Source organism: Lutjanus erythropterus, chromosome 15 (assembly GCF_056507025.1).
Source record: "Lutjanus erythropterus isolate fLutEry1 chromosome 15, fLutEry1.hap2, whole genome shotgun sequence".
NCBI lineage: Eukaryota > Metazoa > Chordata > Actinopteri > Lutjaniformes > Lutjanidae > Lutjanus > Lutjanus erythropterus.
In genome coordinates, this window is record NC_139331.1 from 37,505,276 (window position 1) to 37,521,203 (window position 15,928).

General features: G+C 40.0%; 1 long non-coding RNA gene and 1 pseudogene across 2 annotated transcripts; both read right to left on the minus strand.

Annotated features, from left to right (window-relative positions):
* Window positions 1-2,871: 2,871 nt before the first annotated feature.
* LOC146314893 (protein NLRC3-like) lies at window positions 2,872-8,184 on the minus strand (annotated as a pseudogene). Its single transcript, XR_014771888.1, has 5 exons — window positions 8,012-8,184; window positions 5,819-7,930; window positions 4,449-4,622; window positions 4,231-4,277; window positions 2,872-3,451 (listed from the first exon to the last, which is right to left on the minus strand). The product of XR_014771888.1 is annotated as a protein NLRC3-like (transcript).
* A 1,634-nt stretch (window positions 8,185-9,818) lies between these two features.
* Window positions 9,819-11,855, minus strand: LOC146314894 (uncharacterized). The gene is made up of 2 exons (XR_014771892.1): window positions 11,729-11,855; window positions 9,819-9,921 (listed from the first exon to the last, which is right to left on the minus strand). It is a non-coding gene; the product is annotated as an uncharacterized LOC146314894 (long non-coding RNA).
* Window positions 11,856-15,928: the final 4,073 nt, after the last annotated feature.

The window sequence follows — 15,928 nt, forward strand, 5'->3', positions numbered from 1 at the left end:
CCACCAGAGATCCTCCTCATCGCTGCTCAAGTCTTGGGTCGGGTTTGGGTCAGACTGCGGGGGACATTCAGGGGTTTTGTCCCATGATTTGTCCCGCAGAGGTGAGGCCTGGAGCTCACGGACAGTCCCGTCACATTCCGCTGAAACCACCTGAGGAAACTCCACCGAGCAGGGCGGAGACACAGAGAGGCGGAGCGGACAGAGCTCTCACTCTGCTGCTGTTTCCAGGGACCAAAAACCACAGACTGACTGTAAAATACAGGAAGTTTCTTTCTTTGAAAATTAAACACCGAGTTCTGTGGAAGCCCGTTTCCGCCACTGAAAGAAAAAAGTATCCCCATGGGAAGTTATAATTATGAGATGAAAAATGCCCAAATGATGAGATAAAAAGTCGAAATTATAATTTTGACTACACAGCTGAGAGAGCTGCATTCATTCACTACAACAGGCTTCATCTCACAGGACACATGAGCTGAAATATTCAGAACTGACTGAAATCTTGTTGGAACCAGGATCTGAATAAACCAAAATGTCTAACACTGTTAACAGATTCACACATAATTATATGTTAACCACAAAATATATTTGTTAGATTGTCAAAGTTTACATGGATCCATAAAACTGCAGCGTGGTCTTCTTACCACCTGCAGTGAACATGGAGTGTAGAGTCATACAAGACAGGAAGTTATCATTTTGGGATTTTGCTGCTGTGAAGATGCAGTTTTTTTCATGAGTTAATATATTAGAGTTCCTGTAAAGCAGAGTGATACATGATGTTAAAGTCTGAGCCAATCAGCATCAAGAAATATGACTCCTATACATTTAAACAGTGATACACCACAATGTCATCAAACAGATGATGATATATACACACACATATATATTAGAGGTGTGTATCTCACTGACTGAGACTGATTCGATAAGTATCTCGATACATGTTCAACGATACGAGATATCCTAAACTTAAATGGTCAGTGATTTGCTTCGATTCGATTCAGCTCTGCAACGATACGATGCAATGTGTGAGTCTTTACATTTTGATTCGATTTATGCTACGTTTGTAAAGTGCTGTTAGTTGCATAAAGAAATCCTGATGGTTTTACTTCTGTCGCTGTTTTCAGCGCCGTCTGTTTTGATGAAATGAAGAGGAGACACAGGAAGGGAGGAGGGAGCGCTTGTTTCGTTTGATCGTGGCATTTGTTGCAGTTGTTTTTATTTGTCATTATTATTATATTTTGATTTTGTGAGATTTGGGGTTGATATTACAAGCTTTAACAAATTCATGGTGAATCTTAAATACTTGATATACTTTCATACTGTAGGTTCATACAGCATTCACTTGAGAAAAGCATTTATGCTCAGTTTTTCTGAATTAATATTGAATCTAGATTTTATTTGGGATTATAAAAACACAGATTATCCAAAAAGCATCTATTAAGGCCTACATCAGATGGAGGTCTGGGTCTTCCAGTGTTTAAAGATTATTACTGGCAGCTAAAGCTGGGGCTCCACAGACCATGTATCACTTCATTCTGTGCCTCTTTGGTTAAAACTAGAACTTATGTCTCTTAAAAAAACATGTCTTATTATCTTCCTAACTCTTTACAAACGGTTCATCTTCTACTGTCATACCTTCAAACAGCTCTCTTGATGGCAGACATCACTCTGGAAGACATCAACTCCATCATGCTTCAGAAATCAGCTGTGTTTCAGTTATTCACATGGAAAAGCTGCGATTCAATCATCCAGAATGTGCACCGGAGCGGGAAGAAGTTTGGAGTCCATTTTTACAATCTTTGGACTCAGTGAGTGCGTCTGAATGAGGATTTTGATTTTTGATTTTTGATTTTGTTTTGTCCTTTTCTGATTTATCATATCCTTATTTATGAAGGATATGAACTGTTACGTGTTTTTGTGTTATTAATCTTTGATTATGATGAATGCAGGTGTTAGGATCCCCCGTGTGTGTGTGTGTGTGTGTGTGTGTGTGTGTGTGTGTGTTGGGTTTTGGGTAGGGATTTTTGCGGTGGCTTGTATGTTAGTATGGAAATATAAAATCATCAATAAAAATAATACTAAAGCAAAATCACTCTGTCACGTTCTATATTTCTTTATCATGGGATCCATTTATCATTTCAGTGTTTTCAGTTCAGTTGTTGTCAGTGTCCTTTTTCATTTAGTGTGAAATGTATTTCAATACTGTTCAATACACTTGATCACCATGCTGTAAACAAAATACTGCTTTATGACAAAGACAAAAAATATGGAGCTTGAAAAAAGTGGCATGTGCATTTTATTCAGTGAAAGATTAATGTGAGGAAACATAACGTGACCTCTGCTGAGTCAGTGGCAGTGATGTTTGTCTAACAGTGATGACAACAACTTCCATGATCCAACACTACCTCACAACATCAGGTCAGTTTTTAACGTGAGAGACCCCTGGTGGCAGAACTTACACACTGTGTGAGTAAAGTGTGTCTCATCGTTGCTTAAAGATACTAAACATCATTATGAAAACACAGGAAATCATCCTTAATGATAAGAGTAATGGACAGAGGTAACTCAGGTTTAAATATCATAATGTTAGAACCTCTGTTAAGTGCATTATATATCATCTATACTTATACATAAGAACTGCATATTAAATGAGTAGATAATAACATCAATACTGTCCATTTATTTGCATCCCAGGGACGTGTCTGTTGTCTTCAGACTGAGAGGGATGAGAAGAGGACGGTGTGATTGAAAAGTTAATCACTGAATCAAATTCGTGGCTTCACTCTGGGTGCTCTCCTGTACGTTGGACTAATTTTCCAAGTCACTCCTGATTATCCTGCCGATGAGAGCGCTGGACAAAAAAACATATAAGACATCTTTGTTCTATTTCTGTGGGTGGACTCCTCATCCTACAGAGGACACAGAGACACAGAGGAACCGAACCAGTACCCAAACCCGAACCCAGGATACACAGGTTCAGTGAACGTGGTGTTGAAGGTGTGGAGGTGGATCAGTTTTTCAGAGGAGACTCTGTAGAAGGACAGAGAGCCAGCAGGACAGTCCACATACACTGCTACTCTCTTCGGGTCGGATGCGGGCTGGAAGGCTGCATGCAGGGGGACGATTGTCATCCTGTTGTTGTGCCAGACGGAGAAACTGCCAGCAGAACAGCTCAAACTCCAAGACTGATTATTCTTTCCAAAATGGCTGTCAGAGCCGTTTCCTTTCCTTTTGATTCCTCTGTAAGTCACTGCTATATCAACCAGTCCTTTCCAGTCCACCTCCCAGTAACAGCGACCAGTCAGACCAGTTCTACACAGCAGCTGGCAGCAGTCAAATCTCTCTGGATGATCAGGATATGGCTGATTTTGTGCCACCAGTTTCACTTTAGTCTTGTTAGACAGTCTGAGCTCTCTCTTTGCTGTGTTCTGATCCAGAGTGAGTTCACAGGCGACTAAGTGACAGAAGAAGACAAAACAGAGCAGCATAATATGTAATGACACTTATGTTTCTTTACCGATTACCTGTGAAATTCTTACAGGGAGAAATCACCAGCTCTGTGTGCATCGCTGTGTGAGTGTGTTATCATGAACAAGAGTTTATCCTCCTATAAAATCTGCTGTGTCTCTGACATCAGCTTCACCGTTTGATGTACAGCAGTTTGTCTTGAGGAACAACTGCTGTCTCTCAAAATAAATGCTGCTGAATCACCACATCAAACCCTATCAGACACGTGGAAACACGTCTACTGAGGTGAGTCACTTAACAGCAGAATTTTGGTGGGTCTCTGAAAATATCTTTTAAAGGTTTTTCTATGTCCAACATTCATTATGAAAATGTCAAGAAACTGATTCACAAATAAGAATACAGAAAAATCTTTTTATATTGTCATTTGAATATCCAGGTGTTTCTGGTGAGGCATTTGTCCAGGTCGTCTCTTTGAGACAGAAAGTCTCATTAATTAATTAATGAATTAATTTACAAATGTTAAACACAGATTTTAATATGATATGTTTGTATTTGTAACATCCAGAGTGGGAGCTTGTTCAACATGTAATCCCATTACTCTCACCTGTAAATCACCATCAGGCAGATTTTAAACATAATATAAATGACAAGTTCAGACATATGAGCAAAATACTGATGATGAGAAATGATTTAACATTTTTAGTGTGTTATGAGCAATGAGTAACCAGTCTATTCTTTCTAATGACTCAATCTGGATACACTTACACTTTTTCAGACCAGGTTTCAGCCTCTGCGCTCCACAGCTGTCCACCCTGGAGGAACAAATGTACATATTCTCTTTGTATGGAAACAGGAGCATTTATCAAGATCTCTTCTGAGTGATTTTCCATTCAACATGAGTTCATGCTGAAGCACTGTGGACCAGTGTTGGCCTTTCAGCAGGCCAGACAACCGGTGTGTGTTTTCTTGTTGTCTGTTCATACCTGAGAGTCTCTAGTCTCCACTGTGGATCCTCGAGTCCAGCAGACAGAAGCTTCACTCCCGAGTCTCCTGGATGATTGTAGCTCAGGTCCAGCTCTCTCAGATGGGAGGGGTTGGATCTCAGAGCTGAGGCCAGAGAAGAACAGCCTTCCTCTGTGATCAGACAACCTGACAGCCTACACACACACACACACACACACACACACACACACACACACACACACACACACACACACACACACACACACACACACACACACGTAACTCTACATTTTGATTATATGTGAGATATCTTGCAGGAATCATATTGGACTTACAGGTCACCATATGCCATTTGTTGTATTCACATTTGTGGGCCAGTTTGCACTGAAATACATTTTGTAATATTTTGGCTTTCATAATAAGCTAGTTACAGGTGAATTAGGTTAAATAACTTAAGCAGTCCTTCTGCAGTTTTGATCCAATCTCTAGTCTTGCTCATGGTACGACTGGGGCACCTAGAAACACAACACACCTCAGATTACTTACCTTACCTACAGACTGGATAAAAGCAGCATTCTCATTTCATATTACTTTAGATCTATGATTTCAAATTTCACACATCTTAGACTTGCAGTCAAACAGGTTCTAACATTGATTTGCACTTACATTCAAATATCTAACATTTAAGGCAAAACCTAACCTACAAACCCAGTACTACTTTTTGGAATGGAACTAAAAACCCCCAAAATGCCTCCATTCTGCTCAGCTGGTGTAATCCAAGTCTCCTACAGCCCTGACATGCCTCTCATTTATATGTGCACACTGTCACACCACACACTCCCACTTCAGACAGTGTGCACCTGTATTTGAATGTGGCTCCAAACTAAGGATCTACAGTGAAGATTTAGGTTAAAATCATAATGTAAATGACTTCTTTCAACTCAGCTTGGCATGTTGAGCAGTATGGAGGCATTTCTTTTTGTTGTTGTTGTTGTTGTTGTCACTGTTGTTGTTTTTTTTACATTTGAAAACTGGTCACCATTCACCTCGACTGTGTGAAACTCCACCTGTGTTTTGTGGACTGAAAAAATTAAACCCAAACTTCAGTCAGCATGAGGATGAGTAGATAATGACTGAATGAAGTTTACTTTTTGGGTGAACTATCCCTTTAAGGAAAACTCAATCAACAAAAATCCTATAAGAGAAATTTGTACCTTAAACAAAGAAAGAAAAAAAAAAGAAAAAGAAAAATACGTAGATGCTGTTTGTCTCCTGTGACGTACCCTGCACCAGCTGGCACCCAGGGGTATCTTCAGTTTATAGGACACCATGTGGAAGTATAACATTTAAATGTTCTCTTACTATCTTCATCATGAATCTGTGTTCTGACCTGAGAGTTTCCAGTGTACAATGTGGACTTTCCAGTCCAACAGAGAGAAGCTTCACTCCTGAATCGTGCAGGTCGTTGTTACTCAGGTCCAGGTCTCTCAGGTTTGAGGACTGTGAGCTGAGGAGTGAAGACAGAGCTGCACAGCTTTTTTCTGAGAGATTACAGTCACTCAACCTGGAGAAAAAATGGTAATGGACAGAGTGATGTTTACATTATATGGATCTAAGACCTAAAGGTCATAGTACAATATAAGCAAATACTCATCCACTTACAGAGCTTTGTTGGAGGCTTTGACCACTGGCAGCAGCCTCAGAAGAGCCTCCTCTGAAGCAGAGTATTTCTTCAGGTCAAACACGTCCAGATCTTTTTCTCGTGACAGTAGAATGAAAGCCAGAGCTGACCACTGAGCAGGAGACTGTTCTTCTGTGGACAGACTTCCTGATCTCAGGTACTGTTGCATCTCCTCCACTAGAGAACCATCATTCAGTTCATTCAGACAGTAGAACAGATTGATGGTTCTCTCTGAGGAATTCTCCCTGATTATGTTCTTGATGTACTTGATTGTCTTCTGGTTGATCTGAGAGCTCCTCCTTGTCTGGGTCAGCAGGCCTCGTAGAAGAAACTGATTTGTCTGAAGCGAAAGACCCAGGAGGAAGCGGAGGAACAGGTCCAGGTGTCCATTTGGACTCTGTAAGGCCTTGTCCACAGCACTCTGATAGAGATGTGTTGGTTTAGATTTGTTTCTTAATAAGTTAGGCCAATTAGGTGTCTGTTCTTCTGACAGCAGATTGACTCCAGAGTTGATGAATGTCAGATGGACATGAAGAGCAGCCAGAAACTCCTGAACACTCAGATGGACGAAGCAGAACACCTTGTCCTGGTACAGTCCTCTCTCCTCTTTAAAGATCTGTGTGAACACTCCTGAGTACACTGAGGCTGCTGTGATATCGATGCCACACTCTGTCAGGTCTGATTCATAGAAGATCAGGTTTCCTTTCTGCAGCTGATCAAAAGCCAGTTTTCCCAGAGACTCAATCATCTTCTTGTTATTGTTATTCCACAGTGAGTCTGACTCAGCTTCTCCATCATATTTTGAATTCCTCAGTTTCAACTGAACCACCAGGAAGTGGATATACATCTCAGTCAGGGTCTTGGGCAGCTCTTCATCTTCCTCTTCTTCATCATCATCATCATCATCATCATCATCTTCTTCACTGGTCTTCAACTCATCCTCCAGAACTGTAGCAGTGATCCAGCAGAAGACTGGGATGTGACACATGATGTGGAGGCTTCGTGATGTCTTGATGTGGGAGATGATTCTGCTGCTCTGCTTCTTGTCTCTGAATCTCTTCCTGAAGTACTCCTCCTTCTGTGGGTCAGTGAACCCTCTGACCTCTGTCACCATGTCAACACACTCAGGAGGGATCTGATTGGCTGCTGCAGGTCGTGTGGTTATCCAGAGGCGAGCAGAGGGAAGCAGTTTCCCCCTGATGAGGTTTGTCAGCAGCACATCCACTGAGGTGGACTCTGTAACATCAGTCAGGATCTCATTGTTGTGGAAGTCCAGAGGAAGTCGACACTCATCCAGACCATCAAAGATGAACACAACCTGGAACTCTTCAAACCTGCAGATTCCTGCTTCTTTGGTTTCAGTGAAGAAGTGATGAACAAGTTCCACCAAGCTGAACTTTTTCTTTTTCAGCACATTCAGCTCTCTGAAAGTGAATGGAAACATGAACTGTATGTCCTGGTTGGTTTTGTCTTCAGTCCAGTCCAGAGTGAACTTCTGTGTTAAGACTGTTTTCCCGATGCCAGCCACTCCCTTTGTCATCACTGTTCTGATTGGTTCATCTCTTTCAGGTGAGGGTTTAAAGATGTCTTCACATCTGATTGTTGTTTCTGGTCTGTCTGGTTTCCTGGATGCTGTTTCAATCTGTCTGACCTCATGTTCTGCGTTGACCTCTGAAGCCCCTCCCTCTGTGATGTAGAGCTCTGTGTAGATCTGATTCAGAAGAGTTGGGTTTCCTGCTTTAGCGATCCCCTCAAACACACACTGGAACTTCTTCTGCAGGTTAGATTTCAGTTTTTGCTGACACAGTGGAGCCCTGGTTTCTGAAATGAATAAACAAATTAATGAAATTAATTGTGTGTCTGTTCCCCTATTTCATGATAATTCTGTTAAAATCCTCTTACTGCTCTGCAGACAGTCAGCCAGCTCCTCCTCCTTCATTGTCTTCAGGAAGTTCAGTGTGATCTTCAGAAACGCCTCTCTGCTCCTCCTCCTCTGCTCTTCGTCTTCACTGATCAACACCTCCTCATCCTCATTCTGGATGTCAAAGCTTTCTGGGTAATCTCGACTCAAAACCTTTTGGAACTTCCCCAACTCATTCTTCACAAAAGTGATAATGTTCTCCTCCAGCTCCTGGAACATAATATTAATAAACATATACAGTAAATTTAAATTTAAAATTTTCAGGATAACCTGCTGTCAGAAAAATTTGATTCTATCCAGTGGAACAGTTTTTAATTATGTAGATTTTGGAATAATGGGTCATTGAAACAAACACAATTTACTTAAATCTGACAGACATAAAGTTCACAGGCAATTCCACCAACCCAGCTATCATCAGTGTCTTTAACTAAAGCCAAATCAATCTGTGAGCAGCTATACTCATCCTGTGCTGTCTGGCTTTTTTAGTTCCTTCTGTCTTTCTCAGTTTTCCTCAACATCTATCAAAACCATTTATTTTACCATACAGGCATTTTAGACCTGCTTTATTTCAGGACTTTCTGTTTGGGTGAAGAAACCAGTCAACCAGCTTGGCAAGCTTTGTTTTCTGTCTGTTTGCCCCTTTTTTGTGACAGAGCCCTGCCAGATGGACCAACTCTGGCTGGTCTCTCACTTCAGTAGGTTCTACATCTGGACTCTCTCCATCTCTGGTCGCTCCTTTCTTATCAAAGCCACTTCACCTCCCAGCCCAGCCGTCCCACATCATTCCCTTAAAATCATGCCCTGCCATCCGTCCCAAGTCCACCTGTACATCCACTCTGGATTTGAAGGCCTCTGCCCCTGTGGTTTTTTGTGTGGTCTTTGCTTGTGAATTAGAAATAATTTTTCAGGACCAGGACCACACTTCAAATATTTTTCTTGCTGTCATACATTTTTAAATTTACTGGCTCTCATGTAGATTTGTTTTCATTTCCTGCTCTGTCTTCTCCTGTAGAGTCCCCTGGTTTCTGCCAAGTCCAGTAACCTGGTTGAACACTTTCTAGGCTGAGTAGTGGAGAGCAAACTAACAGGTGAGATAACTAATTATTTATGCTGAGGAGTGATTAGTCATGTAATGTAATTTTTTAAGGAGCTGGGTTTTTTGTACATTCACACACCTTAAATATTGAGTGCACGTCTTTTTGTTGGACAAACTCGTCACCGGGAACCTCTGAATTATTCTGCTCGTGTCTGTAGGAAAAAGAGACATACAGGTTGTATGTTGTATTTTATCTTAATGAAGCCTAAAGAAAACAGGTGGGGCCTGATTCTATCTCATGTTCTGATAAACCATGCAAATAAAGAACATATAGAGTCTACAGCTCTCTGTTGTTGCGATTCCTCATTGACACATATCTGAGAAACCAGGAAAATTTTGTCTTTGATATCCATCTTTAAACACAAAACATTAGATATTAACATACTGTGTTTCTGATGGACGGTGTTTCCCTTTTAACATAAGAGGAGCCTCCATGGACATTTCACTCTGGAGGGACACGCTGCTTTTGGAACTAAATCCAGGTTCAGGTTCAAGCTCAGGCTTAGGTTTAGGTTCAGGTTCAGGTCCAGGTCCAGGTTCAGGTCCAGCAGAGTCTGGTGTGTACTGCTGCTGCTCCGGGCTTCAACACAACACACACAGAGGTTTGAGTGTGAATAATGATGGTGGAGAGATTTGAGTGCTGAGCTCTGACATGGAGAAGAGTCATGGACAGTTAGAGATCCTCATCTCACCTCTGATCTTTGTTCTGGCTGTCATGTTCCCCACACAGAGTGGTTCTAGAGGGAGGGACTCCCTCCTCTCTGTCCTCACACTGATTCATAGCAGAGTCCACACCTTCACACAAACACAACAACATGCCAAGATTATTAATCACAACATGTTTTACATCACAGGACACATAAGTTCTTTGAATGACGCAAATATTCAGAGCTGACTGAAACTCTGTTGGAACCAGGATCTGATAACCCCAAAGTGTGTAACCAGATTCACACATGATAGTATTTGACCATAAAATATATTTGTTAGATTGTCAAAATTTACACCCAAACACTCCAAATATTTCTTTCTTGTCTGATTCGATACGTGATATGTGAGTCACAGATGCGTTGTCATTCAAACTCTTTATGTACCGACAAAATGTCACCGTTGGTGTTTATTGAGGCAGAAGGTACGTTTTGGCTCCAGTGTCTGTCATGGTCTGAAGGTACTTTTACTTGCAGTATCTCATGCGGTCAGAAAGACGTTTTTGAGACACACTTAATATGTGAAACAGCCTTTTAACACATGATTAATGCTGTCAGATCCAGACACTACAGCTACATGGTTAGATTTAGGATGAAACCATGTTTTGGGGTTACATGTATTTTTTAACAAATCCTGAAACATGTGATGCAATTTAAGAACATATTTTTTTCATAATCCCAAATTGTTATTTGCTAAAACATCCTGTTCAGGTTCAGTGATTATATTTGGTGAATGACGTCCTAATGTTTTAAATGTTAAATCATACCATGAAGTTGAACAATTAAAACTTTAGGACCTTAATTCATTTGTCCCCTGTAGCAGATTTGTAAATTTTGTACAAAATACTTAAAATATCTGCTGTCGCCAGCAAACACCGTGAACAGGTGAGTTTAAAAAAGGGATTCTGAGTGTTAAGAAACAGACTGTAAGATTCAGTAAAACCACATCAGTGTAGGGAGACAGAACTTTTGAACACCTGTAATTTAAGCAGTAATTATAATCTACCAGGATGATCAAAGCTGTCTGACTGGATCTGAGATTCTCTTTTAGACTAATGACGTGAACTCAAATTAAAATCTAAATGTCACTGATTGTATTGAGGCACTACCAGTTATACATGCAAATACTTTTCAAAATTCTTTCATTTAACTTGAATAGAAACTTTTAAGAGGACTTAAACATTTGGGAAGAGTCAGTTACCAGCAGTTTGTCCAGTCAAACAGTGAAACAACACACTCACAGATTTATACACTTTTCACTGTAATGTGTTCAGGAAACAAAGCTGCTCATTTCTCCCTCATCAGGTGTCTGTGTGCATCAGGAAGTTGTCATAAAACCATAACTTCAGAGTCCAAGTCTACAAAAACAGAGCAACATGAAAACCTGCTCAACAAGAGGCAGATGCCAGCAAATCAGAACTATTTAATGTCCTTTTTCTGTCCCTCACCTGGACGAGTGTTGGATAAATGTATGTACTGATCAAACAGGCTGGTCACCATCAAGATACCACAGTAAAAACAGGGTGTTTAGATATTCCAGAGGTATGATTTTCAATATACACACATACAGATACTCCTCTTATATTACAGTACTAATAACAAATACTGCCTCTGAATACTGTGGGCTTTATCCCAGTGATAAAGGTGACTGAGCCAACAGAAGACACACAACACTGTAGGCCAGGAAACAACATTAATACTGCAATGGCTTATTAATGGCAAATAGCTTAATAGACAACAGGCCTCATGCAAGAACTACTTGTACGAAGTCATTTATGAGTTGTAGCATTAACCAATTTTCTTGTATTTTGAATTTTCACAGTTTATCAGTGGTCATCATCACCAATAAACATTTAAAATTAAACAACATTTCCAGATTTCTCTGGTAGGACTCTCACCTGCTGAACTCACGTCAGGTCAGTCCACAGAAACTTTCCATCTTCATGTGTGGAGGAAACATTGGGAGAGAAGAAGCTGCTGGTTTCTTCCTCATCAGTCCTGCTGTCTGTGAACATCTGATCTGAGGACGCCGTCACACCCTCATAACATCAGAGTCCAAGTCTTCAAACACATCAGAGTGACGTCAAAACCAGTCCAACCTGTGGCAGACTGCAGCCTATCAAAGGTATTTTTCCTCCCTCCTGACCTGTCTGAGCGTTGACAGTGTGTATATATTGTTGTTGTTGTTGTTTTTATTGATTTGTTATTGTAACTGATGAAAGCTTCAGATGCTTTTATTTTTTGGACAATTTGTCAGCAGTGACATTGTTGCATCTTTCCTCAACATCCACACCCAGTGTCAGAGACGTCAGTGATCAAGCATGTAGTTCATGAATCTCTCCACTAGATGGCGTTAAGTGAACATGTGATGAGCTGCTACATGAACCTGTCAAATAACCAAAACATCAAATGAGAACATGTAAGTAGACAAGACAGAGAAAACTCGATATCTCCTGCTGTCACAAACACATCATCATCAAGCTGAAAGAGTTGATCAAACTCACTGTTCCATGAAACTGTTTCAAATACAAAGTCCAGGTTACACAAGACACCGGATTCAACTGGATCAGCTCTGATCCTGGAGCACTAGAAAGGTAAAGGTCAGATTTACTGTCACATAAATAGTCACACAAAGTACAATTATACACTGAGATTCAGTCTCTGTATTTATTCCACCCTAATATCATTACTTGGTCAGAGAGTGGAGAATTAACTGGAGCACCCAGAGGAAACTCACACAAGAACAGGGAGGAGATGCAGACTGGACACAGAACGGCCTTGTTGAAAATCTGCCTTTGAAACCATGACTTTCTGCTCTGAGAGGAAGCTGCTAACCACTGTGCCACCATGACACTGGATGACCTATTACACGCCTGGTGCTGCACAGTGCAGCACAGCTGTCGTTGCTACTTTTTGACCAACTCAGTATTATTCTGCTTTTTAAATGACACATTATTCAGGTAGTAATATGCGCCTACACAGGCAGGTTCACCCTGCACACACACTCCGCTTCTGCAGAGGATCGTCAGGATCGATGTCAATTAATGTTCTGTGTTCTTCACAAACACAAGTCATCCAAGTTCACACATTAATTCATATGTCGACTTCCAAAACTGAACTTATCAGTCACCAGCTGTTGTGGCAGTTTGTCTCATCTCCTGACCTCTGACCCCGTCACTGCATTCTGCCCCTAAACTGACCCATCAGTCATGTGTGTATTGCATCTTGCAGATACGTGGATACAGGATACACAAGGCAAACTCACTGTATTTTCTCCATCTGCTATAACCCTCAGGTTGATCCCAGCGCCTGCATCACTACAGACGAGTCATTTCTGCGTCTTTGTTCTCTTCTCCAACTTGCTGAATCATCATTTAAAGGCAGTGCATGACACATGTCCTCTCTTCTTTCACAAAATAAGGATTCAGCAGACGACAGACATACGACTGTCATCACCTGTCATCAGTCAGTCATCTAAATATGAGGAATGTAATGACACACACACATAAACACACACGTGTCCTCACACACAGTGATTGTATATAAATTGCCTTCATACACAGTGAGGAAAGGCTTCGGGGTCTTTTTCAGATGATCTATAGCAGATGGTCTAATGTTGATGGTGCATGTATTTAACAACAAAGTAAGAAGTAAAGGCCTTGTATTTAGCCTCTTCATTAATCACAGGTGTGTTTCAGGTGTGTAATAAACACATTATATAAACACATTCTTCATTAAACTGACTGAGTGAATTGTTCTGACATCTGCATAGATTTTTAGATTAGTGTTTTTTTTCTCCGCATTTCTGCTGAATCCTTATTTTCTGCAAGAAAACAGGAAACATTGTTTCCTGTTTCAGACAACAAGCAGCACTGGAGTTAATTTCACTTCACATTTTTTCACATGAACATTTTTATTTTAAGCAGCTTTTAGTGTTGCTGCTGTTAACCTTTACAAGAAGTCGACACTCTGCTTTCCAACAATCCAGACGTGATAATCTGAACAGGTAAGTTTGTGTTTATCAAGTCTAGAAATCTTTTGTATCCTGTAACAAAAGCTAACATATTCCTGTGCTGTTATTATTTCATTAATATTGACACAAGGGTTCTGCAGGGGCTAATAGTTATTTTATAACATGGGCTGATTTTTTTCTCCTGTAATGACAATCTTCTATGTAATTTAATTGTTATATACATTTTCATAAGCATCTAAAAATTATTACAAATGAGTTTTAATCTAAATCTGAAACATTCACTCTCTGATAATGGGTTTGAATCGGGTGTTCTTGTGCTCAGACATTCATGACAAAAATTATGCAATTAATTTTCACAAACCAATCAGAGGCTGCTGTTTATGCACTCTTTGAAGTCACCAAGTGTCCTTTGCAAAAAAACAGTAATTTTGCAGAGTACAGGAGTTGCAGGTCTTCTGCTAACTTGAGCCACAGCGACTGAAGTTCAAATCTGAACCAACGTGTTCAAACACTGAAGTGACACGAACAAAGACTGTAGGTGGAAGTCGAGCAACTGAGTCCTGCAGGGTCAAATGACAGTTTCTGTTAAATGAGTCTTGGTGACTTTGATGAGTTTCCCGTCAGAAAGCAAAGTGAAGCAGTGAAAATATTCTAAATCCAATCGAGTGGTACATTACTTATCTTCTGTGTTGGTTCTCCTGAAGCAGATGTCAATCAAAACACGGTCTGCCACACTTACACAGAAACAGAAAAACGCTTTTTGACCAAGGTTTTCTAACAGTTATGAAGGTTTCATTTTGTGGATGCTTTGATATCATTTATATTCATATTATTCAAACCAAAGTTGATTTCCAGATGCTTTAAAGGATTTGTGTTTGTTGCCCTGAACGTGTGTCAGATGGCTGAATACAGGCGGCGGCAGCTGACACGCCACAACAACAACACGATCACTTCCTCTGAGGACAAAGTGAAAGCTCACATGTCAGCCAGTAGAAAACTCAAGTCTTTGTATCTTAACTGAAAATCTGACAGGTTTGAGTGAAGTTACAGACGAAAACACCGTTTGTCCTCTGGTGAGTAAAACTACAATCATTTTCAATGCTGTGAGGTAAATATGTTCCGATGATAATGTAATTAATTAACTGATGTGTAAAGTTAAGGTTTAATGAAGCCTGCTGTCTAACCAGGTGTGCTACTGTGGCTGAATGAATTTGCTGGGATGAAAGTTCCACAAGCACAAAATATCTTAATAAAATGTATTAAACTAATTCAAAAATGTCATACATGTACAAATTTAAAGGGAAAATCATTATTTTTCATTCATTTGGGTTCAGTTTTACATTTAATTGTTTTACATTTTTGCTCAAAGGTAGTAAATATATTTTTGATTAAATAAAGTTCAGTGTGTTTAAGGAAAGTGCACTGAACTTACACTTAAATACATGACACAAGGGTTCATCATTAAATCCGTTTCTTTTTTGTTTTGTTTCTTTTCTGGAGCTTTATATAGCAAAACAAAGAGTTTTTGATTGTGCGGTAAAGTTCTATTCCCTACCTGTTAAAATTTTGACAATAAGGGAAATGTTCCAGGCCTCCATACCGACTGTCCCAACCTGCCCTCAAACTGTCCACATATCCCTCACTAAGTTCAACTTTTTATCTCATAATTACAACTGTTTCCTTTTTTTTTTTTTGAACATTTGACTTTTTTACATCCCATAATTACGAGTTAGTATGGAGATTTTTGCCAGTAAATTGTGTTTTACACTGAGCAGAGTTTGAGCAGCTCACTGATCCCACAGACTCTGCCTTCACTTTACTCAGCAGCTGGAAGAAACACACAGGAGCTTCTTGAACTTATTCTGTAACGTTAATTCAACAGAAAACTGTACATTTACTATCATGACTTCACTGCTAAACTTTCCTCGCTCTGTAGCAAATATATCGAAAAGGGATGTTTAAAAAGGAGACTGACAGGAAAATATATAAATTAGAGGACAACAAGAATGAGGAGTAAAATAAGATTAATGGATATGTTGTATTGCACTAGCTGATTTTTTTTTTAAATATATTTATTTATTTTTAATTCTTTCATGTTGTTATGGGCGGTTGTTTAGGACCCAAA